The sequence below is a fragment of the Halichoerus grypus genome, chromosome X (assembly GCF_964656455.1).
Source record: "Halichoerus grypus chromosome X, mHalGry1.hap1.1, whole genome shotgun sequence".
Classification (NCBI taxonomy): domain Eukaryota; kingdom Metazoa; phylum Chordata; class Mammalia; order Carnivora; family Phocidae; genus Halichoerus; species Halichoerus grypus.
Genome location: NC_135727.1, coordinates 27,532,271 through 27,554,816, shown reverse-complemented (window position 1 = coordinate 27,554,816; position 22,546 = coordinate 27,532,271). Strand labels below are relative to the sequence as shown.

The following is a 22,546-nucleotide window of genomic DNA, read 5'->3' as shown; positions in this document are numbered from 1 at the left end:
AAAATAACCCCACTATAATAGACATTATTTCAGCCAAAATGAGCAGTCCCTTTTCCTGAATGTGGTAGTATTAATGGGGTAATCATGAAGAGAATCATATTAAAGCCCCTTTGCACCGAGTTTTGAAGTTTGATTTCCAAATATTTGTATCCTGCCCCTTTCTTCCAAACAGACACACATACACATGTGTGCACATGTGCACACACTCACACACACACATACACACACCACCACCACCACCATCATTTGGGTAATCGTAATGAACAAATATCTGAAGTTTGTTATATGTGAAAGCAGCAGGGAGCAAACTACCCCACTGGCCAAAGCCTGAAGCACATTTTTGCTTTATTTTCTCGGCCTGGGGTTTCAGCCAATTGTATAAGCAAGAAGGTTGAGAATAGCATGGTCAGTGATTGAGGAGAAATATAAATATATTCAAGGAGGCTTGTATACATTCACGCAAAACAGATCCATAGAAAGTTGTCCAAGGTAAGAGACAGGTGCTTGGAGGACACCTTCAGAGTTTTAGAGTTGACATCAAGAGGACAACCATGCTTCCCATAGCTCCGTGTTGATCTTGTCTTAAAACACTCCTTGCTGAAATTGCCCAAAGAGCTGACCTACAGGGACTGGCCTACAGTTTTTTACAAGATTGTTTTTCACATCACAAGAATTGAGACTATTTAGCCTGAAGAAAATATGCAGCAGTAGAATATATTAGGATTGTCTTAAAAATATTTGAAGGGTAGACATTTCAAAGATGAATTGTACTTGTTTTGTGGGGCCCTAAGGGACAGAACAAAACTCTAAGGGTAGATATTACAGGGATAGAGATTTTTGGCTCATTGTAAGAAGAACATTCTCATAGAGCAATCCAAAAATAGAATGAGCTGTCTCCATAGATAGTGAGCTGTTCATCTTTGAAGGGATTCAGGAATAAGCTAATGGCCACTTGTCAGGGATGTTGAATAGGGGACTCAATAATCTGATGAATGACTGCACTAGAGCAATGTTTTCATATAAAATCATTTGGAGAGCTATTTTAAAACACAGATTATTGGGCTAATGCCTCCTCCCGCCATGTTGATCCCATAGGTTCTATTGATCAGCATTTTTGAACTAGCACCCCAAGTGATACCAACACAGATGACTAAGAGCTGCTTTGAAGAACGTTTGATTGCATAACATAGAAGAGAATTTCTACTTTGATGATTTGGATTTGCTTTTTTTCCATTAATCCTACATGAAGGATACAGGGGGAAGGCTGGAGGCTGGGCCTATAAGGCAGAGAGAAGCCTGAGTAGAAGTAGCTAGGGCCTGTCTGGCAGGAAGAGGTATCTTGAGAGTGAACACAGCTGACTGGCTGAGTGCTAGCCTCCTCCTCCCAGTATTCCTGTCAGAGAGGGAAAGAAAGGAAAAATTTTCCTCTGATCAACAGGAACCAATGGGAGATGATTGTTTAAGGGACTGGAATCTGAGGCTTTAGGGTGCCCCAAGAGCAGACAGAAATCTATAGGGAAGCTCAAGCAATGGTATCTGGAGACTATGGACTATAGAAGTCCTAAAAGTGAGGAAGAAATGACACTACAGGGTAATAATGTCCAGAGGCCTCGGAATGTTTATATTTTCTCCTATGATCCCTATGACACCCTTCCTTTTCCATTGCTCATTTACTGCGTGGGTCTTGAGTGACCAGGACTGTTGTATTAGTGTCTTTGTGGACCCTTCAGCAAGCCCCTGATTCCAACTTCCCATCCTAGAGGATGGCTGGTGGCTAGGTCCAGGGCTTGGTTATCAGTGGAGATTTCAATCAGTATGACCTAGGTCAAAGCTGTGAGTAGAGGAATTTCCTAGGAAAAAACAGGACAGAAGTAGAAGATAGCTCTCTCCTACTTCCCTTTAACTGCCCCTCACCTCCCTTTCTCTTTCCTTCTCTTACCAGCTGGGTGTCACATGGTCGGGGCTGCCATATTAGCGATTTCATAGAGGCTTCAGAGAATCTCTTACCTCCAATGGCTCTACCTGGAAGAATTTCGGTGAACATCCCTAGATGCTAGTCAGCACAGAAGAACAAAACCAGTAGAACCTGGAAAGCAGCAGGGGCCCAAGAAATGTCATAAAGAGAAATAAAACAATGGGACAGAGGGTAGAGATTGCTCAGGAGCTTGAAATCTCCCGCCAGCATGACAGAAGCTACCAGCCCTCCCTCCATCTCTTTCCCCGTGTAACCTGCGGGGTCTCAAGGGGTCAGGGCTGCTGTGTTGGGGTTCTTACAGAGGCTTCAGGCACTCCTAAGCTCCGAAATTCCCCAGGCCAGAGGACAGTAGATAGACAAACACAACAGCTGGCCTTCACTTGGGGAAGTTCAAGTATTAAAATATCATTGGAAACTATGGGCACGAGAAAGGGCCTTTTTAAAAATGAAAAGGGGCAGAATGAGAAATTACAACAAGAGCTTTGAACTCTTGGCTATTACCAAAGCTCTCGCCACTATCACATGACCTCTGGCCTCCCTCCCTCTGGGTCCTTTTGGTCTTTTATGATGCGGAGGCTGTGCTGTGCTGTGTTAAGGGCTCCTCAGACGCTTCAGGGAGTCCAGAGGAACTTCGCTGGGTAGACATGAACCCGGTCACTGGGAAGAGCTCAGAATTAGGAGGACGTAAATACTATCAGGAAGAGGAGTGTATTTTTAAACTGGTCCAGAAAGGAAAGACGAGCCAGGAGCTGGGAAACACCTGTCCTTCAGCTGGACGCCTTTTCTTTTTTTTTTTTTCCTGCATATTTTTATTTAAATTCTAATTAGTTACCACACAGTGCAATATTGGTTTCAGGAGTAGAATTCAGTGATTCATCACTTTCATACAACACCCGGTGCTCATCACAAGTGCCCTCAATACCCATCCCCCATCTAGCCCATCCCCCACCCACCTCCTTCCAGCGACCCTGTTTGTTCTCTATCCTTAAGAGTCTATTATGGTTTGTTTCCCGCTCTCTTTTTTTTTTCCCCTTCCCTTATGTTCATCTGTTTTGTTTCTTAAATTCCACATTTGAGTGAAATCATGGTATTTGTCTTTCTCTGCCCGACTTATTTCGTGTAGCATAACAACCTCTAGGTCCATCCACGTTGTTGCAAATGGCAAGATTTCATTCTTTTGATGGCTGAGTAGTATTCCATTGTGTATATATACCACCTCTTCTTTATCCACTCATCAGTCAATGGACATCTGAGCTCTTTCCAGAGTTTGGCTATTGTTGATAATGCTGCTATAAACATCGGGGTGCATATGCCCCTTTGAATCAGTATTTTTGTATCCTTTAGGTAACTGCCTAGCAGTGCAATTGCTGGATCGTAGTACTATTTTCAACTCTTTGAGGAACCTCCATACTGTTTCCCAGAGTGACTGCACCAGTTTGCATTCCCACCAATGGTGTAAGAGGGTTCCCCTTTCTCGGCATCCTCCCCAACACCTGTCGTTTCCTGTGTTGTTCATTGTAGCCATGCTGACAGGTGTGAGGTGGTATCTCATCGTGGTTTTGGTTTGTCTCAGAAGCACTTTTCTAATGTACCCCTCCCTGTTCCTTACCCCCCTCCCTTTTCCTATTTAACCTGCTGGGTCTGGGCATTGGGCCACATACACAATTGCATTTGTTTCTTACAGAGGCATTAGGGAGACCAGAGGTTCAACCTTTCCCACACAGGAGACCTGTGGAGTGGACAGCCCCAGGTACCCACATGGCAGGGTGAAGCCTCCCAAGAGTAAGAGCAGGTGACTGGTGAGGGGAATTTGAGCTGGACCCTCCTCCTGGTATCTCTACTAAGAAGGGTTCATGAGGGCTCATCTTTCTAGGAAAGAGGGGTATGGTGGATATTTGTAACCAGACCGAAGTGCTGGCTCTTTGGGCCTTCAAGAAAAGTGGAATGGCTGTGCTCTTTTCTTCCTCCCTCCCTTTTGCTAATTCTGCATCGTCCCTGCCACTTCTGCGTGCTATGAGCATGAGGCAAACAGGGGTGTGATGCACCGGGGCAGTAGCAAGAGCGTTCTGATTCCCAAGCAGGAGAGAAATGCTTTCCGGCCCAGCGACCAGACTGCCCAGCCTTCATCCACACCATCGGTTAGGGGCCATTTGAACAGGTTTCCAGTCAGTGTGAGCTCTGGGCATTGCTCAGACTCATACAGGGTGAAGCCCGCGTGGGGAAATGTTAAGAAGGTAGTTGAGTATTCCCACCACAAATTATTTGCAATGCTGATGAATACTTAAGAGGGACCATGCCTTCTTTCTAACCTCCCATGGGGTGCCACCATCACCATCTCCCAAACAGAAGCATGGGTGCTGATTACGACAGAGACGAGACCACCACCCTCCCCCTCACTCAAGAGTAATTTCTCTCTTCTGTGGAGACCAGATGAGTTTTTGTCCACCTAGTGTCCAATCTTTTTCCCCTCTATTCCACTGGGACCCATACTGTTACCACGGATACCTCTTCTGGTGGCCAGTGGCACTTCAGGGATGCAGCACAGTATCCAGTGTATCAGGACCTCCCACCTCGAATTGCTTTGTGCTGGCGTTTTCGTCTTCCCCGGCAATTATGGGGATTGCCCTTCTGCCAGTCCAGAGATTAACAGGGGCTAGTTAAAACCATTTGTTATCTTGAAAGCTTCCCTTTTCTTCCCAAACCTTTGGCTACACAACACAGCCGGACTCTTCCTTAAGTAATCCTTATATCAGAAAATTCACAACTTATAAAAGCAATAAATACTAATTACTCACATTAGAAATATAGTCTTCCCTGGAAAATGGAGATCCCTTAGTGCATTTTGGTGTTTACAGATCATTAACTGCTTGTCAGAAAAACCTAAGAGGAGGGCTGTCAGAAATAAACATAAAACAGCCCATGCATCGAAAGAGGTAAAATTTGATTTTCAAAAATGAATCTAATTCATGGCACAGATTTTTCTAAGAATTCATCTGTTACATGATGGAAGGCATACTCTTATCTAGGCATAGCAGCACAAACCAGGGAAAGGCAAGTTTGAAGGTGCCGAAAACCTTACTTCCTGAAGTTGAGCCAATCTACATAGATACAGTTACAGCATTCCAGAAGTCTGGTAGCTAATCTTGGAGTCTCCCTTCTAAACATCGGTTATTTTTTCAATGCTTTGGATCCGTGTCTTCCCAACACTGTACTATATATTCAGCATGTCCCATGTTGCCAAGACTGAAATGATGAGAAACTTAAAAAGTTCTGCATTCCCTGATTTTGTATTTAAATTTGTAAACTTAATGTTGCATTAATGGCCTATTTTGCATATCTGTTTGATTGTACCATCTTAAAGATTCATTTAAACCTGGGGAGGACAGCATGACTCCTACCTGCTTCTCATTAATAACATACTTTTCGGTGAGTAGATAATGAATGACCTGGATAGAAATCAGTAGAAATGCAGATTGCCATTAGGTGTAGAAGCGGGGAGGGAGTCCATTTTTTTCCACCATACTGACAAACAATTTCAAGGCAGAAGGTATTGAAAGCAAGCCTCAAAGAGAGATGACTATCTAGGAGGGTTCTTAATTAAATATTCCCTTGTCTTTACATGCAGGAAAGGCATCCTAATGGAAAAGGCATCCTAATGGAAATTAAAATTTGCAAGTGACTGAAAAAAATCTTGGGTTAAGAGAAACAAGCTCTCTAATTCTGAGAAAGAAAACCAGATAACAGTGACAGATTATCCTAATGGGCTCTGAAAACCATACGGGTCTGCATAAACAGTCTTTAATTTGTTGAGTTCACTACTGTTAGTGGCACACTGGTGGGGATGGAAGGTGGGAGGTAGTGAGCGGTAAGCATTTCGGCTGATAAAGGTCGGCCATTGGTTGATCAGAGTTGGAATAGAAGGCAAGCGGGAGAATCCTAGAGGAAAACACATAACTTTTTTTTTAAAGTATTATTGGCCTACTCCACTTTTCTGAAATAGCACCAGAAAATAATGGTCTTGCTTGAGATATATAGAGAGCCTGTTTTTCAAGTTACTGTATTTCTTTGGTAATAAGGTGCTGGCACCAAAATGGGGACTTAAGGAGAATGAATTTCGAAACAACGACTCCTAATAAATTATCCCACAGGCCACAGGTTTCACAGGTACTAGAAAATATACGAAATTTGGAAATGCAACCAAGACTTTCAGGTTCCCTTTACTCTTCCAAATCCTTTAGGATTCAACATGGCTTCCTTCTGCAGTTTGACTGTTGATCCTTACTGAATAGAGGTGATAACTGTTATCTATCAGAACTCAAGTCAAATGAAATAATGGTTTGATTGGATTTACTCTGGAGAGCTTTCGTACTTTGGTTTTGTTTCTGTTCAGTAGTTGCGGTAAATACAACAGGCCTGAATATGAAACAACCTAGTTTTCTAGATGACTCTTAAAAACAAGAACAATTTTGCTTCAGCTCATGAATCTGTTTCTATTTATAATGGGGTTTGATTTGCAAATTTGTGATTTGGCAGCATTCGTTTCAGTGTGGGACTTTTTTTTTTTTTTTAAAGATTTTATTTATTTGAGAGAGAGAACACTAGCAGAGGGAGGGGCAGAGGGAGAAACAGACTCCGCACTGAGCAAAGAGCCCGATGTGGGGCTTGATGCAGGACTCAATCCCAGGATCCTAAGATCATGACCTGAGCTGAAGTCAGACGGTTAACTGACTGAGCCACCCAGGCACCCCTCAGTGTGGAACTTTTGGTAGGGCTTGTTTCAATATCACGGTCACCGTATGACAGTAACCAAGCCCAATGGCCTTAACATTCAACCCGTCTAATTCCCCCAGTCTTACCTCCATATGAAATGCTGGTCCCATACTCCCTTTGGTGACTCAGAAAAGGCAAATTTACAGCCTTTTTATTAAGTGACCTTAATGTGATTGTAACACAGTTTGAAAATGCTAGGCAAAGGCCTTTGGAATGAGTACTTGACAAAGTTATCTGGAATTTTTAGTGGAAAGCATCTCTGGAGATTCTACTACTTTCAATTTTGATTATACTCAATCCTTCAACCCGTCTATCAGAGCTGATACAGGGAAGTAGTAGTTTTTAAAAACGGGGGGAAATTGTGAATGTTGCCACCTGCCTGCCCACCTCTGTTGGAATTCTTCTCTTAGAAAGGAGACTCAGAGAGAGGGCATCCAAACAACTTAATGTAGCAACTCACAGAGCCAGAAAGACAAAATCAGGCCAGGTGGGAACTTAGGGAGCATACTCTATTTTTCTTGGCGCAAATATTCCCTTGTATAACGCTCTGCTCTTTCGAAGGATGGTATAGTTCTCAGACAGCAGTAACGAGAATATTCTTTCATGGCATACCTAGACCCAGGAGTTCATTTATTTTCAATTTTATACTAATAGAATAAATTTAAACGAAACAGTTCCTGTGTATGCCCAAGGGATTTTTGCCCATGCAAATAATACAGCTTACCTTTCTCTAGAGTGGGCTTTCATAACACAGGCTGGGTAAGCTATCCAGAGCCACAGATCAGACCTGAATGGAGCAGGAGTTATGGCTCCTCCTCCCCCGCCCCTCAACCTAGGGTATAATCAATCCCTTCGACTGGGGCAGACAGGACTTTGATACGGCCGTCACTTCCACCATCAGAGCAAACACGAAAAATATTGTGAAGAAGACAAAGCCGTTCTTGGTGCCCTTTTGCTACCTTTTAGTCCCTCGGCCTTCTGCTTCCCTTAAGCTGTAGACCTGCACTATCCAATGTGGTACCCACTAACCTCATGTGACTAATTAAATTTAAACAAAATTAAAATCAAGAATTCAGTTGCTCGTGGCATTAGCCACATTTCAAGTGGCCAACAGGCATGTGTGGCTAGAAGCTACCATGTTGGACAGCACAGATATAGAACATTTCAGAAAGTTCTATTGGACTGTGCTTCTGTTCGTTCCTTTGGCTCCTTGATGTAACGACCACATCTCTGTGCCCTATATCATTCTACCACAGTGCCTGATACAACTATTGAAAGGGGGAGACCCTTAACTAAGTTTCCTAACTTACTATGTTGTCAAGAGCTGTGCTAAATTCATTATAAGTGATCTCTCATTTCATCTTTGCAAGAGCACTGTGAGATAGGTCTTATCACCATTCCCATTTTTCAGATGAGGAAATTGAGATTCAGTAAGGTTAAATGATTTGCCCAAAGTTACTCAGGTAATAAGTACCAAAGCCAGGTCTTTATAACTTTAGGACCTATGTTCTTAACCTCTGCTCTATGCCCCCAAAGAAAACACATATCTGCACATTTCACCATGGACAAGCCAGCTCCTGGCAGAACATTGGTGACTGGGTGGCTTCTTCACAACACTCATGCTGACCAAGGCAGAATAAAAACAGGCTGGGATCAAGGGCCTGAGCATGAAGAATGGGGGTGTAAAGAAGTAGGTTGATTTGTGTTTGTGAGCAAGTATCAAGCTAAGTGGCTGACTACTTCTCTAAAGGAAATAAGAGCAAAGTAGTAGCCTTATCTGCCATTTTGTATAGGGAGGCCATTGCCTCTGGCCCCCAATGATGAAGATTAGTGAAACCTAATTATTTTTTGAAGTCACCGCCCACATGCTGCACTTACCAGAAGGTTCTGTAACTTGAGCTTCCATGCTGCAGAGTTTGTGCCAGGACACACGAATGCCAGAAAATCAATTTTCCTGCAGCTTTCACAGTCAGTGTGTTTGCCAGACAAAACCCCAGCCAGCCACTTTTTTAAATCAGCATAGCACCTTTAGAAATAATACTTACCGGAACACTCCTAACAGCAAGAAGGAAAAGACTTAAATCTAAAGCCCAACTGTTCAAAATTGAGAGCCACCAGAGAATATATTGAAATTGAACATTTTAGAGGCCCCATTTGGACTTAAAGGTATTCTCTGCTAAGCACCTAATGAATTAGCTTTTATCCTACTCTCTGCCTCAGCAGCATTGACAGCACATAACCTGGCATCATTCTTCTTCCCACCCACATGTGGCCATGCCCTCAGTGTGCTCCTGACTTATCATCCCACAGCATCCCCTCTTGCCTGCCCTCCCCAAGACCTAGCTTGATTCTCTGTCCCTCCCATATTCCTCCAGCACAAATTCTCTAATAAACCAAATCATACAAAGGTGGTGAATATGAGTTTTGTTGCCCTCGCATTTGCTATGATAGCTTAATCTAATTTATTGAGGATTTACTACATTCCAGGCACTGTGCTGGGTGCTTTATATAAATTATCTCATTTCACATTCTATCTCCATTTCAGAGATAATTATTAGAGCATTAGGGGAATTTAAGTAATTTGTCCAAGTCAAACAGAAGGCATGCTCTATAATGGTAGGATTTAGGAGCTTGTGACAAGCCAGTGGAGTATTATATTGGTGCCTTTTCCCTCATAGCGTACTGCACGGGCTTCAAAGCTGAACCAAGGAAGATGAAGGCTATATAAAATCACGTTGAAATGACAGGTCAAAGAAGTAAACCTCAATGAATTCACTGGCATTTTGTTCAATGTAATCACTAGCAATTTCTCCACTGGGAGGCAATGTGGAGTAGTAGAAAAAAAAACAGGTTTTGGAAGCCAACAGACCTAGATTTGAGCACTACTTCTGGCACTTGGCATCTATGCAATTATCACCTTACCTCTCTACGCTCTGAAAGATGGTGGGGGAGACAAATGATGACAATGTAATTAAGAATATAGACTTCCATGTCAAATGATCTGGGTTTAAATCTCAGCCACTTCATTCATTCATTTATTCATTCAGTTAATATTTATTGAGGACCTTCTATGTGAGAGCCCTTGTTCTAAGTGCTCAAATGAAACAAATTCCTTTTGGACTTTGTCTTAGTGGATGAAACAAAAAAGATAAACAAATATGTAAATAACATATATGTTTCAGCTGGTGTTAAGTGAAATGAAAACAAGCAGGTAAGGAGACATGTTGGGAGCGCTGTTTCGTCTCAGCTGATGGGGGAAGGCCTCTCTGTTGAAGTGACATTTGCCCAGACACCTGAATGAAGCAAGGGGGCAGACCATGCAAACGTGAGGTGGAGTTGGGTGGGGAGAGATTCGTTCCAGATGCAATGGCATGAGCAAAGGCTCTGACATGGGAACGCCCTTGGTGGGTTTGAGAATGACGGCCCACGTGGCTGAAGCAAAGTGAGAGAGAGAAGGAACAGTAAGAGATGAGACAAGACAAACCAGAGCCCTGTTGTGCTGGGCTTCCTAAGCCCTGGTAAGGATTTTGGATTTTATTCTGTGTCTGATAGGAAGTCATTTTGAGTGCTTTGAGCAGAGGAATGACATGATCCAATTTATGCGCAAAAGGACATGCAGACTGCTAGGCGAGGGTAAAAGTTGAGGAGCAGGGAGACCACATAAGAAGCGAAGATGGTCTTTCAGGTGAAAAATGACTGGCTTGGACTGGGGCAAAGATGATAAGAAGTGGTTGGATTTTGAATATATTGTGGAGATTGAGCTGACAGGTAACGGAATGTGAGAGCCAAGAAAGAAGTGAAGGATGACTGCCTGGGATTGGCCTGAACAGCGTGGTGGCGCCATTTTCTCTGATGGAGAACACTGGAGGAGTAGCAAGTGGGGGTGGGGAGAATCGAGAGGTGCATTTTGGCCATGTTAAGTTGGAGATGCCTATGAGATATCTAAGTGGAGACACCACTTAGGCAGTTGGATGAAAGGGTCCAGGGTTTAGAGAGGTCAGGGCTAGAAATCTTACCAGCTGTATCATCTTGAACCAGTAAATTAACCAGTAAATGAGTATTAACCAGTAAATGAACCAGTAAATAAGCATCCGTTACCTCATCAATAAAATGGGAGTAATGTTTGTTTCACTAGACCATTTGGAGGATTCACAATAATGTATGTAAAGAATGAGGCGCCATTCTTGGTGCACCCAAGAGTTTAATAAATGGTAGCCTTCTGATTGTCAGTATTCACTGCAATAACTGGTGGCTAGCTGTTGCAGAATCTTTGTTGATTGTTCTAAACCCAGACTGAGTATTAGAATCACCTAGGAAGCTTTTTAAAAAAATCTGTCGGCCCCACTTCAGGCCAATTACATCAGAATCACAGGAGCTGTGATCAGTAGCTGCCCAGGTATATATTACTTACAGATAGGAAACAGATGGGCTGGCTTTAAGAGAACTTCTCTTCGGATTAGTTCCAGCTCATCTTTTGGAAAACTAACTCTCCCCAAAAAACACTAAGTGGAAAATTTGGGCTCTTCCTGATCTTCCTGAACAAATTACTTTTTTTTTTTCTATTGCTTTTTTTCCCCCTTAGTATGAAAATACTTCTTGCTCTAAGGACCTGGAAGAAACAGCCACCGTGGAAACTCAAAATATTGCAATTCCGGGATAGATTTTTTTCTCCTTAGTAGAAGAATATTTGTTCTTCTCATTTCCTCGGCCCTGGATTGTCAGGCTTGACCTCTGCATTACAATTATAACTGATTCAAGAATAATAAGAGTATTGAACTTCTCTTTTAAATACCTTAGTTATAAAAAATACAAATACAGCTTGAAAGTGAAATCCAATTGGCCAAGGCTCTGGATTGCTGAAGATGAAATTTCATTGAAAAATAGAAGTCCAGCAAGCTGAGGGAAGTGACCCTAGAGGTTTCAACAGCGATAGCAGTCCTAGAGGCAATCCATTGCTTGGGAGTCAGGGAATTGGAGGCTTTGCTTTAGCTAGTAGTTAAAGGGTGTGGCAGGCACACTATCTCCGTGGCCCATTCTCTGTCCTGAAAATAGATCCTACAATCTAAAGGTGAAGGTATATAGTTAGAAAAGTCAGCTTTTCGATACTCGCACACACCTCTCCCTTAACCAGTTGATGTGTCCACTATTGGGCTATCATTCCTTTAGCTGTGTTTTGATCTTTGCTGAAATGCAAGTTCTTCTGCCACGGGATCCCACTTTAGGCTTTTACCCATCATTTCTTGCTCAGTTGGGAATGTTTCCAATCCTTTTCTGTGAGCAGGATGGAGTGGGGAGGGCATCTTGTATCTGGTAAGACAAATGGGAAGAGTTGGTACTGTCCAGGTCGGGGAGTGAAACATGAGAATATCAGAAACAATAAAAGTTGATTCAGTCTTGCTTGATCACAGCCCTAGTGGTCCATATGTATATGTTTTCATTCTCAGAATAAAGGGGAAAAAATAATTTGTTGACTTCTGGTTTAAAAAGTGAGGACTTAATGTGGGTTAAGGGTAAGGCATCTTGGTCTTCAATCTCACATTTCAGGGGGGGAAATAATAGAAATATGCCCCTTGGGGGCGCCTGGGTGGCTCAGATGGTTAAGCGTCTGCCTTCGGCTCAGGTCATGATCCCAGGGTCCTGGGATCAAGTCCCACATCGGGCTCCCTGCTAGGCGGGGAGCCTGCTTCTCCCTCTGCCTCTGCCTCTCTCTCTCTCTCTCTCTGACTCTCATGAATAAATAAATAAAACATTAAAAAAAAAAAGAAAAAAATATGCCCCTTGATGTCATGCTAAAGTATAGGCACCATTCTGAGCAGAATTTATGTGAACTTGGTCCAGCCCTAGAGTATAATTTGCAAACATCCTTTAAGCTACCTGGGCACAGTGTACTGTTGGAGAGCATGGACTCTGGAGGCTGCATGAGTGAGTGCCCAGCTCCGCCACCTGCTGGCTCTACAGCCTTAGGCATGTTACTTAACTTCTCTGTGCCTCTGTCTGTGCACTTTTAAAATGGGATAATATTATAATGTATTTCACAAAGTTGTTGTGAGTATTACATGAGTCAACACACGTAAAACACCTAAAACAGAATCTGGGAGAATGGGCTCAATTAAATGTTAATTATTGTTGTTTTGCCCATTAAATTGTGGCTCCATCAAAGCCCATAAAGTAGGGTTTCTCAGCTGTGGTACTACGGACATTTCCAGCCAGGTTGTTGTTGGTCGTGAGGGTGTCTTTTGCATTGTAGGATATTTAACAGCATCTCTGGCTTCTATCCGGTAGGCACTCTTCTCCCCAAGTTGTAATAATAATAAAAAAGTCTCCAGATGTTGCCCAATGTCTTCTGGGAGGCAGAATCATTGCTGATTGAGAGTCACAGGGGTGGAGGATACTGGGTCCCTTCCTCTGTTCCCCCAGAATAGGGTAATAGGACCTTAGAACCATTTTCTCCAAGCCTTTGTTGACTCTGGCTTTCAAAGTCATACAGCCACCGATGCTACTTTTAACCCATTGGAATATTCTTAGTCTAACTTGGCAAGAGAAGCAGAAGACAAATCAGAATAGTGATCTGACTTTGCATGCTAGGGAGGGATGCTAGAAAGGTCACTGGGAACTGATCTGGATTGTCACCTGCACCTTTGGAGAGGAGACATCTGAAACTCCTTGAGGTGGAAGGAAACCTGTCCCTGGACTTGAGAGCACAGCGTGAAAAAGTTAGGCAAAGGCACTTGGAACAAGCACCTGACACTTGAGGGCAAAACTCAATGTCTGGGCAAAAGGTGACCTCCAACTCCACTGAAGTTGTCTAAAAGCCCAGCCCCCAAAATAATTCGGACAGGATCCCAATGCACCGATAGAAAAACTAAGAATAGAACCCAGTATTTCTTTCCCCTTCTTCCCCCGTGGCTTGCACCTACAATACATAGTCACACGGCAGTTGCTGACTGAGCAAGAGGAAACTGACAAGCAGAACCTGTCTGAATGCTTAGAAATGTGTGACCTTGAAGTGGAGGAAAGAAAGACAATGAAGGGGCGCCTGGGTGGCTCAGTCGTTAAGCGTCTGCCTTCGGCTCAGGTCATGATCCCAGGGTCCTGGGATCGAGCCCCTCATCGGGCTCCCTGCTCCGCGGGAAGCCTGCTTCTCCCTCTCCCATTCCCCCTGCCTGTGTTCCCTCTCTGGCTGTCTTTCTCTCTGTCAAATAAATAAAACCTTTAAAAAAAAAAAAAAAGAAAGACAATGAAATTGGGGTTTGGTCATGCTTTAGAAATGAAGTAATTTCCTGTGCGCCTTGCTCCAAGTCAAAATGGAAACCATTGCCTTTGCTTTAGGGAAAGAAAGTGTAAAATTCAATGATTACTTTTTCCAAATGCACCTCGTCAGAGCGGCTGGCTTCTTCAAAGCAGATGTGGAAGAAAACCATGTGTTGGATGCATTTGGCAAGCCAGATGTGCCTCTCTTCCTCTTCTGCTCCAAATTGCTCGGATCTCATCACGTGGTGAGGCGCAAACACTAGGGGCCGGTAGCAGGGTTACAGTGAGTGACAGGAACATTCACTGATTCCAGTGCCTTAGCGGGAGGAGATTGGGGTTAATTGACAGTTTATCCCGATTTAAAAAAAAAAAAAAAAAGGCTTGAACAAGAAATTTAAAACGTTTTTGAAGATGAGTTGCTCTCTTTCACCAAAAAGGATATTGTCAGTGTCAGAGCCGACGAGTCTGGGCTTGTCATGGGAAAACAATCGGTAGCCGTGAGTTCCACGGACTTGGAGGGTGTCGCAGACTTGGAGGGCGTCGCGGATTTGGTCCTCATTAGTTGTGTCACCTGGAGCAAGTCACGGGGCTAGCAGCAACTCCCGAATTTCTGTATCGGAAGCCCGGCAGGGTGGCATTCTGGTTGGGACTCATTTGGAGGCTACACGTAGTAAGCACCACATTACCCAGACTTGTTTGTTTGTGGTGACTCTGGACTAGACTGATGGAACACGCCCACTGTGACACCGCTTGGCCTCAGCCCTACAATTACCCTCTCTCACTCTTGATTCCCTCGTCTATAAAATGGGGATTCATTCTTCCATTCCACAGATCTTTATTGAGCACCTCTGCGTGTCAGACATTGTTCTAGGTGCTGGGGATGAAGCAATGAACATACAATTCCTGCTGCTTCTACCACACCAAGTTGCCGTGGAAGTTACATGGGATGGCGTGTATAAAATCTCCTTGGCAACCTGAAAGCCCTATGCGAATAGAAAGTTTAAAGAAATTCAACCATCTCCTGCTTCTGGTCATGATGAATCTAAGGTGTCTCTGAATAAGAAAGGGAAACACTTGAAAGGTTATGTGACGGGCAACACTCTTGCCCCCAAAATCTCCCCTTTACAGGCCTAACCCAAGTGCTTGAACCTTCCACTGTCAGAGTCACCACGCAAAGAACTTTTGTAGACCTGAGACTTATAACCACATTAAAGCATTGAGAATGGGCACCCTCCATCCAGGCCTTGCTCTCCCCCCCACCCCCCGTCCTCCCACTAGGACCCAAAAGCACCTGTCCTCTTCTAATGCCAGCAAGCATTAGGAAAGGCAGAGAAGAGAAGGAGGAAAGAGGAGGTTAGGAGCTCTCCAGAGCAGTCGTGTCACCAGCTTCCTTTCTTCCAGTGCCTTCCCTCACAAGGATCACCTGTCCATATCCCGGTATTTGAGAAACACAATGACGCAACATCTGCTCCTGAATGTTAGGGAAGGCACAGGAGGCACACAGCAGTCCTGCAGTGCTCAGTTCAGGCAGACAGTTGGCCAAAACCACCTTTTTGAATCTGTACCAGCTAGCAGCACCCGTGCCCCAAACCTTTATTACAAGTAGAAATTTCAGGGCGCCTGGGTTAAGCATCTGACTCTTGGTTGCGGCTCAGCTCGTGACGATCTCAGGGTTGTGGGATCGAGCCCTGCATTGGGCTCTGTGCTCAGCAAGGAGTCTACTTGAGATTCTCTCTCCCTCTCCCTCTGCTCCTCCCCCCACTCTCGCACTCTCGCTCTCTCAAATAAATAAATAAATAAATATTTTTTAAAAAGTGAAATTTCAGAGGAGAGGCTAAATAATTTGGAAGAAAAAGCAGACTAGAGTTTTTAATGAGGTTCTCTTAACTAAAGGTACAATCTAGAGAAGAAATTGATGAAACTGTTAAGCAATAAATAATCTACGATAAAAGTAGAGAAGGCTAAACTGAGTGAGGGTAAGGTATTTTTGTTTGGAACGTGCCATTTTCCCCTTTGTTAGTGGCCTGTTTGCAGGGCTGGCTTTTTCCAGCCCCTGAACAGCACCTTTTACAATGCCAAGAAACCCACTCCCTTTTTTGAGACACCAATCCCCTATTCAAATAAAAATGATCCCTTGCTCAAGGGTAACAGAAACCCTTGGGGGTGTTTGTTTGTTTAAAGATTTTATTTTAAACAATTTGAGAGAGGATTTGAGAGAGAGCATGAGCAGGGGGAGGGGCAGAGGGAGAGGGAGAATCCCAAGCAGATTCCATGCTGAGGGCAGAGCTCAACATGGGGCTCAGTCCCACGACCCTGAGATCACAACCTGAGCCAAAATCAAGAGTCAGACATTTAACCGACTGAGCCACCCAGGTGCCCCAAGGGTAACAGAAACCCTTATAATATCAGTGAGCACTTCCATGAGGACCAAGACTACTGATGCTAGAGAAGGGGGACAGAATGGATCTCTGAGTAAAGAAGACAGTGAAATTGGGGGAGAGAGGTAGAGACTGAGAACCCAGCCTCTCTGTGACATGTACAAAGCTAGTCTTACGCATCCAGTGGTGGAAATGGACAATAAAGGCATGATGGCAAATGTGGTCAAAAAATAAATGCATAAAGCTAGCTCATTCCAATTTGAGGAATGCTGGGGTACAAAGTACCTAAAACTGGGACACTTGGCTGCCTTGGCCGGTGGAGTATGCAACACTTGATCTCAGGGTTGTGAGTTCAAGCCCCACATTGGGTATAGAGATTACTTAAAAATAAAATCTTTTTAAAAAGTACCTAAAACCATCTTCCCCTGACCTTTCCTTCATTCTATCCTCTGCAATTTAGTTACTCAGAACACACAGTCCATGTTTGGGACATGGAGATATCACAAACACCAATACTTTCTTGGCAAATTATGTAATACTTTTACTGCATGCTGACAGCAAATTAATACCATAAGTGAATTAGCAGATTATGCACGCCTCTGTTGACAATCATGCTTCCAATTTATTGGTCTGTTTTGTTAATGCAGTTAATTCTCGACTATCAACATACCGAAAAGTGCCTGTGGAATCCTGTCAAAATGAAAAACTGTGCTCATGTCCAGATCATGAGAAGAGACCGTGTCACTGCCGCTTGTGCTAGTGCCGCTGTAACAAGCGCATTAGCATCAGTTCCTGGAGCCACAGCTTAGGAGGGACTCTGCAAAATTACAAAGTGTCTAGAAGATGGGGGATCCCAGACAGGGGAGGGGGACCACGGGAATTCATGTCATGAGGGTAATAAACAAAGGCCCTTACAATGTTTAGCCTGCGAAAGGGACAGTTAACAGGCGACATGGTGGTGGGCATCTTCAGGCTGCACACCATGTGGAAAAGAGCATATTTATTCTGTATTGCTACAGAGCGCAGAATTCGGACCAGTAGGTAGAACTGCAATTGTAATATTCATTCATTCCACAGATACATAGTGAGAGTTTCCTACGTGCCAGACATTATGCTAGTCACTGGGAATGCAGAGACAAAAAAAGAGAGAGAAAGAGAGAGAGACATAATTGCTATTCCCAAGGAGCTCAGATTGCACTGGAGATGACCATTACAAAGCAATAAAACCAGTGCTACCTACAGTGGAGAAATGGAAGCAGAAAGGAGAGACTGCCCAATTCAAGCAGAAGGCTTAGGACTGGAGGGGAGAGGGACTCTCATGAAGGATGTCAGTCCAACCAAAAGAATTTTCCATCAACTTGAACTGTCATAAACTATGAGCCTCTTCTGAACTCAGGAGTGCCTCACCACCACAGACATTTGAGGAGCGAAGCCATTGCTGCATTGGGTGAGAGGCGGGACCAGATAGTATTTAAGGTCTCTTCTATTTCTTAAAGCCTGTTCCTCTACTGATTCCAATTGGATGTTCTGTTGACCAAGTGGATATTCTAATTTAACTCTTAGGGAGGCAGAAAGCTTCATTCACCAGGTCTCCCTAGTAGCAGTGTTCTGGTTAATGGGGATTTTAATGTATGAACCTCAACTAAACTACCAAACATAAATTTTAAAGGAAAATTTGCCATCCTACCCATTTTTCTTCCAACAAGTTTTTTAAATCCAAATCAAATGGGAACGACTTTTATTGATGACAGACCATGGGCATTCACCAGGAATATATCTGAGGACCCAAATACGTGAGTAACACTTGAACATATCATTCCCTCCATGAAATGAAGTAATGATTCTGTGACTATGGGACTAAAGTAATTGATAAAGCTATTAAATTCTGCCACGAAAACAAATTACACTTTCTGTACTATAAAAACATGTAATGGTTTCAGCACTGCCTGTGTGCCAGGCACTGTTCTAAGTGAGATGCATGTATTAACTCATGCAATTTCTCCCAAGAATCCCTTGAAGTAGGCACTTTAAAAAAAAAAAATTATCCCATTTGATGGATGAGGAAATTGAGACACACAGGGGCTTAGATAACTTAATGCACCCAGCAAGTGGGATTCAAACCCAAGCATTGTGACTCCACACTCTCAACCACTGCGCTATACAGTTACCTTGTATTACCTGGGTCTCCAGAGGAATACTTACGCACAGTGATGAAGAGCAACCAGCACTGCAAAGACATACAAAGTCGGAGTGGCAGGCTAAGTGCGGTCACTGATCACGTTTCCACGCGTCAACCTCACTGGGCCCAAGATTCAAATCTCCACTCAACAAGAAGGCAAATTCCTCCATATGGTTGACCTTCATGATTTATTACAAGTAGTTGGAACAGTGACTGTTGAGTCCATGAATGCTAGAGCTCTGCTTTATCTGCTGTTTTGGATTCATCTGCTCCTCCTCCATTCATGGATTTCTCCGTTTTGGATCTCATATGCTAATTATCTAGTAGTGCTAAGAGAATTCCGTGCAGCCTCTCTGCATACCCCTCGCTCATTCCTTCTTAGGTACAACATGGTACTCTGTGGGACGAAATAGATGAATCATGGCGGGTTTGAGAAAAATGAACTTGCCCATAATTTTTTTAATTTCTCCCAGATGATTGAGCTAAGATTCAATTCCTTTTATTGCCTTCAGTATTTCAGCCAAAATAAGACAGACTGCAAAAAAAAAAAAAAAAATGCTAGTGATTTTTTTTTTCTTCTTTTTGATCTAAATGTTAGACTGTCACTTAAACGCTAGTTAGGAAGACAAACGTTTCAGCTTAATTTTTCTCACTTATGAGCCATTGCTTTTTCCCCTTCTTAACCTAGTTCAGAATTCAGTCATTAACCAGGACCCAGTCATTTCTGCCACTAACTAACTTTTCATTTACTGCATTCATTAATATCTGCTGCATGTACATCACACACATTTAAAGTGCCCACTTCGAGCAGTGCCATTTATTCTCCTAGACATTCATCATTACCTAAAAGAATAAACCTTTAAACCTATATCAGCAATCAAAGAGCTCAAGTAAATGATGAAGTAAATGAATCCAAATTATAGTGTATTCGGATCAGAATTCACAGACCCCTTTGCCTTTGCCTTATAAATTTATCTTTGGAAGCCACAGACTGTTTGCAAATAGCATAAGACACAAATTGGCCTACCCGCCTCCCGCTTTCACTCAGGTTTGATCGGGCGAGATGAACACAAAATACCTCTTTACAAGTGCACAGAGATATGCACCTACTACGGTGTTATCTCTAATACCAAAAAAGAAATGGGAACTGACCTAAAAGTCCTTCAATAGAAGATTGTGTAGATAAAGTATGGTATAGCCATAGATTGAAATGTTCTGCAGCTATCACAAAGGAGATGTATTTATTCTCATAAAAATATAAAGAGATGCAAGGGAATGATAAAGACCAAATTCAGTGTAATGGTTACTTTTGGTCTAGAGGAAGGGTATGCAGTTAGGAAGGGGAATATAGTCAGACTTCAACTGACTTCATAATGTTTTGTTGCGTTTTGTGGCAGATACAAGGTGTTCTTACATTATTTTTTTGTATCTTTCAATGCATCTGAATTATTTACTGTTTTTAAAAATTCTTTGAGCCACTGACTAGGAAATTCCTACTGAGATAAAATTCAGTCATTGAGAATGCATTTCATTGTGATGTTTAGAAGTTGTTTTATGTGTCAGATGAGGATAATGGGATATGGAATGAGCATAAATGTTGATGGGTGAGATTTCAATCTTAGAAGACCTGATTATTAGGGGAGAGTTACTGGTGTGGACAACAAAGGCGGACCACGTGGCAAAAACAAAAACAAAACAAAACGGATTACAAAGCATATATCCTGATTGGTTCAGCTGGAAATTGGATCCAATGATCTTAAGAGTGACTTCAGCTCTAGAATTCTACAGTGCTCTAAAACTAGTGCTGGTAGCCATTTTTCACCAACCTTCCAATACCTTTGACCAACAATCTAGATGTCACCCTGATCAGGCTAAGCTTCAGTTATTAAGCAAATATATCTTGTGCTGGCTGCCAAGAGGGCTACCAAACGGAATCAGGCATGGACTTTGTCCTCAACAACACCCAGTAATGTAAGACAGTCACATAGCCAACTCACCAAAATGCATTCCAGTAAGCTCTGTAGCAAAGGTATGAGCAAAAGTGCTTTCGGAGCACCCAAGAAAGCACTTCTGTGGGACCAGGGGAGAGTCAGGAAAGATTTCACAGAAGACATGATATTTGCTCTGGACCTTGTAAGGTGAATAGGGATAATTCAGGCAGAAGCAAAAGCATAACCAAAGGCATAAGACGTGAAGTTGTGTGGCCTATTTCAGTGAACAGTGAGTAGTCTGATGTGACTAGATCATAGGAGAGTGTAGTTCAAGATCATAAAGTCTCTTAAATATCATACATAAGAGTCTGAATTTTGTCCTGTAGGTTTTAGGGAACTATCAGGAGATTTTAAAGAATGATCAGATTTACATTTTGGAAGGATCACTGGAAGATAAATTGAAGAGAGAGATGAAGCCAGGAGAGCAATTAGGAAGCAATGTAGTCCAGACCAAAAAATGATGGGAGCTTGCTCCAGGACAATGGTAATGAGGATGGAAAGAAGACAAAAGGACAGATCCTACATTTCTGTGTCAGAATAGACATGGCATAATGAGAGGCTGAGGAAGGTGCCAAAACCAAACTTTCTAGCTTGAATGTTAGGTGGTTTACTGATAGAATTTAGGAGAGCCAGGCTTTCTAAGAAAGATAGTAAGTTGGGTTTGGAAATGTTTAATCTCAAAGTGTCTATAGGACCATCAGGTGGAGATGTCCATCGGCAAGGCTTGTGTGCTGTCTCCCCAAAACATATCTCTTCTTTCTACCTCTATTGCTCCCAACCTAGTCGAAGCCACCACCATCTCTCCCCGGACTACTAGAATAGCCCCCTAACCAGTCCCCTCGCTTCCACTCTGGCCCACCTTAGAGTGGATTCTCCATAGAGCAGCCAGAGTAATGTTTTAAAACTTTAAATCGGATCTTATCACACCCCTCCTCACAATCTTTCGTTTTCAGTCAGAATAAATCCAAATGTTTTACCATGACCTACAGGGTCCTACAAGATCTGACCTCTGATTATCATTCTAAACTCCTTTCCTACCATTCTCCCTTTTGCTCATTTGGCTTCAGCCATATTGGCTTTTTCTTTTTCCTGTTCTTTTTGCAAAGCAAACATGGAAACCATATTTCCAATCTCAGTGAACAGTTTCAGTGGCTCAGTGAGGGCCTCAGTGGGGGATCTGATTGCCATAAACACTTTCCATGGCCATAGCTCTGGGAGCTGGAATTACTTAAGCTGGCCTCAAGAAGGTTGTCAGCCAAAATCCAGAGGAGAGCAGCTAAATTAACAATCAAAAAACCTGAGGTCGGGGCCAGGAGAGCCCATAAAATGACACTTGATATCATGGCATAGGTTTCTAGTTTCTACCGTGCTTCCTCACCTCTGGTCAAATAGCACTTCAGAATTTTTCTGTAGGGTTTTCATTCCTAAGGACCTAGCTCCCAACTCAGTTGGAAGTTCTGGGGTCATTGAGATCACACTCCCTTTATATTCTCCAGAATGCCTAATACAGAGCTATAAGCATTTAGTACATGTTCTAAGGACCACCTGAATTGAGATGAAATTTAATGGCATTAAATTCAAAATCCAAAATGGTAAAAATGAGGGAAACTTGGTTTGGCAGGAAGAACTAAAAGTTGGGGTTTGGCCTCCACCTGAGTTGAAAGAGGGACCCTATTCACTCTCTATTATATTCTTCACACCCCCAGTAGAATGCTTTAGATATAGCAGATGCTCAAGAAATATTTGTTAAAAGGATGGATGAAAGGCTAAATACATTAATGCAAACTCAGGCAGTGTTGTGCTAGAAAATAATGCTCCAATGACTAGAAGCAAACCGTGTGTCTTTCCATTCTGTCTTTGTCGGATATCTGGGGTACCATGTCTATCTCTAGGCAATCTAATTAAAGAGAGGCATTGCTAGCTCAAATCCTATGGGAGATAGACCAAAACTGTGAGCATTCTGGAAATAGCTTTAGACATCAGTGGAGTTTGACCAGACGAA

General features: G+C 42.9%; 1 protein-coding gene across 6 annotated transcripts in view; it reads left to right on the top strand.

Moving 5' to 3' along the window:
- Positions 1 to 22,546, top strand: part of GRIA3 (glutamate ionotropic receptor AMPA type subunit 3) — a 275,580-nt gene that overhangs the window by 227,814 nt on the left and 25,220 nt on the right. The window lies entirely within an intron of this gene.